Below are 3,467 nucleotides of genomic sequence, written 5' to 3' on the forward strand. Positions count from 1 at the left end.
CCATACTGTGTGGGAAAGGAAAAAAATAGATGTAGATGTAAGGTATGACATTCACATTGATAGTTAGAGGTTATCTGGTTACTCTTACTAATTCTTTTTTTTTTTTTTTTTTTTTTTTTTTTTTTTTTTTTACAGGCAGAGTGGACAGTGAGAGAGAGACAGAGAGAAAGGTCTTCCTTTTGCCGTTGGTTCACCCTCCAATGGCCGCCGCGGCCGGCGCACCGCACTGATCCGATGGCAGGAGCCAGGAGCCAGGTGCTTTTCCTGGTCTCCCATGGGGTGCAGGGCCCAAGTACCTGGGCCATCCTCCACTGCACTCCCTGGCCACAGCAGAGGGCTGGCCTGGAAGAGGGGCAACCGGGACAGAATCCGGCGCCCCAACCGGGACTAGAACCCAGTGTGCCGGCGCCGCTAGGCGGAGGATTAGCCTAGTGAGCCGCGGCGCCGGCCGACTAATTCTTTTTTAAAAAGATTTATTTATTTATTTGAAAGGCAGAGAGATATAGAAAGGCAGAAGCAGAAAGAGAGAGAGAGCTTCCATCTGCTGGTTCACTCTCCAAATGGCCATAATGGCTGGAGCTGGGTCATCTGAAGTCAGGAGCCTGGAGCTTCTTCCTGGTCTCCCATGCAGGTGCAGGGGCCCAAGTACTTGGATCATCCTCTACTGCTTTCCCAGGCCATAGCAGAGAACTGGATCAGAAGTGTAGCAGCGAGGACTCGAACCAGCGCCCATATGGGATGCCAGCACTGAAGATGGCGGCTTTCCCGGCTATACCATAGCGCCGGCCCTACTCCTACTAATTCTTAAAATCTCAGCTTAAAAGTAAATTTCTTGGGGCCAGCACTGTGATGCAGGGGGCTAAGCCACCATCTGCAGTGCCAGCATCCCATATGGGCGCCAGTTCAAGTCCTGTCTGCTTCACTTCCTATCTAGCTCCTTGCTAGTGTGCCTGGGAAAGCAATGGAGGCTGGCCTAAGTGACTGGGCCCCTGCACCCAAGCAAGAGGCCTAGATGAAGTTCCTGGCTTCTATCTGGGGATTGAACCAGTGGATGGAAGATCTCTCTGTTTCTGTTCTGTCTCTTTCCCTCTCTCTCTGTAATTATGACTTCCAAATAAATAAATAAGTAAATCTTTTAAAAAATGTAAATTTCTCCAGTCAGCCTTCCTTCTCTCTTATAGCTTATTACCCTCCAGAACAATTCTGACTTACGTGACATCTTTAATTTGTTGTTTATTGCTGTCTTCTCACTTAACTCTAAGCTCCAAAATGACACCTGCAGTGTCTACTTTGTTCATTGCTTCCTTTTTTTTTAAGGTTTATTTATTTATTTGAAAGTCAGAATTACACAGAGAGAGGAGAGGCAGAGAGAGAGAGAGAGAGAGGTCTTCCATCCGCTAGTCCACTCCCTAATTGCCCGCAATGGCCAGAACTGCACTGATCCGAAGCAAGGAGCCAGGAGTTTCTTCAGGTCTCCCACGTGGCTGCAGGGGCCCAAGGATTTGAGCCATCTTCTACTGCTTTCCCAGGCCACAGCAGAGAGCTGGATAGGAAGTGGAGCAGCTGGGTCTCGAACCGCTGCCCATATGGGACGCCAGTGCTTCAGGCCAGGGTGTTAACCCACTGCGCCACAGCACCAGCACCCTCATTGCTTTATTTTCAGCACCCAGCACAGTACCTGACACAAAGCGGACACTTGATACATATTTCTTGCACTGAATTTGATAGATGGACATCTATGGCTTCATGAGCACTATTCAAGGAAGAAACTCCAGTTTTCCATATTAATTGGTCACTTGAAATTGGAAAAGGTTACATAAATGCTGGATTAAAAGTCCAGGAAAGGTCACTGCTGTGGCTGCAGCACTGGCATCCCATGTGGGTGCCAGTTCAGTTCCCAGCTGCTCCACTTCTGATCTGGCTCCCTGCTGATGCACCTGGAAAAGCAGTGGAAAATGGCCCAAGTGCTTGGACCTCTGCATCCATGTGGGAGACCTGGAAGAAGCTCCTGATCCTGGCTTCTGTTTGGCCCGGTCTGGCTGTTGCAGCCATTTGGGGAATGAAGCAGCGAATGGAAGACCTCTCTCTTTCTCTGTAACTCTGCTATCAAATAAATAAACAAATAAATAAGTAAATAAGTAAGTAAATAAATCTTAAAAAAAGTCCCTGGAGAAGTGAATGACTGATGAACAAGAAAGTTTTGAGGATTTCAATCTAATGTATTACAAAGAAAAACAATAGTGTAAAAGGAATTGCTTAGTTTGCTACTCAAAAAATGTGGGAAGGGGGAATAAAATTAAGAAAGGAGGGGTTGTATTCAATACATTGAAAAATGCAAATGCTTACCATATATGAAATATAGAATATTCAGCTGTGAGCACAACAGGGTCCTTGCCTTAAGGAGTTGAATCCTTTGGAAAAGGTATGTGGGTAATTATTATACAAATTGATGACTGCAACAATTAAGAGCTGGAATAATGAAAACCTGAAGAAAAAGAGATGTGTTAATCGGGGTCTTACAGCATGAATAGTTGAAGGAAGAGGGTTAAGGCTTTTTCCCCATATTGAGAATGGCACTTGAAAAGGCACACGTCTAGGTCTGGCCTGCTCAACTAGGCCAACTAGACAACAGAGGTATTCAAGCAAGGCAATAAAAAGGTCAAATATGATTTTTATTTTTTGTAAGATAAGTGGAACTTTGTGCAGGGAGGAGAAACAAAGTCAAACACTGCTAGATTCCTGAGCTAGATTTCTTATACTTGGCCTCAGACCAAGTAGTGTCAATACTTCTATGTCCATGACCTGTACGTCAGTTTTCTTGTCTGTAAAGTGAGGCTAAAAAACAGTATTTACCCAATAGTGCCACGAGGGCAAAACTAACGGATAGAAGAAAAACCCTCCGAATGCTGCAGGTACTAGAAGTTTTAGCTGTTGTCAGTAAATGGCTGATTTGATGTCATATTTCATTGCCTTCACTTCAAGCTTACGTGAAAGATTACTGATTTTGAAAAAATAAGCATGGCAAGATTGAAAAATAGTTTAGCAATGCTTATATAACATTTCAGTCAGTCCAGTTGGTTGTGCCTCATGCTGAGCCTTACAAATGTTCTTTCTGCCTCAAGTTCAGAAGTTGAAAAGGTTGAGGACATGGCATTATAAGAATGATTTCATAAACACGGAGATTTAAAAATCACCAGCTATTTAATAAGAAAAAAAGTCATCTTACAGGGTAAGCTGGAAACAGTCATCCATGATAATGTATTTGCATCTTAAATAATCAGCTACTTAAGCCGTTTGTCATTTAGCAATATAAGGACTCAGAGATACCAATAAAGAGTTTATTATCTTCCGGAAAATTACTTCCCTTATATTGAGTTGATTTTCTGAAGTCTCCTGAAATTTGATGTATATTTCAAAAAGCCAGTTTGTTGACAACAGTGTGGAATATTGTTGGGGAGAAATCAGTC

This window comes from Oryctolagus cuniculus, chromosome 6, assembly GCF_051225735.1.
Source record: "Oryctolagus cuniculus isolate XC-2025 breed Fujian yellow rabbit chromosome 6, ASM5122573v1, whole genome shotgun sequence".
Taxonomy (NCBI): Eukaryota; Metazoa; Chordata; class Mammalia; order Lagomorpha; family Leporidae; genus Oryctolagus; species Oryctolagus cuniculus.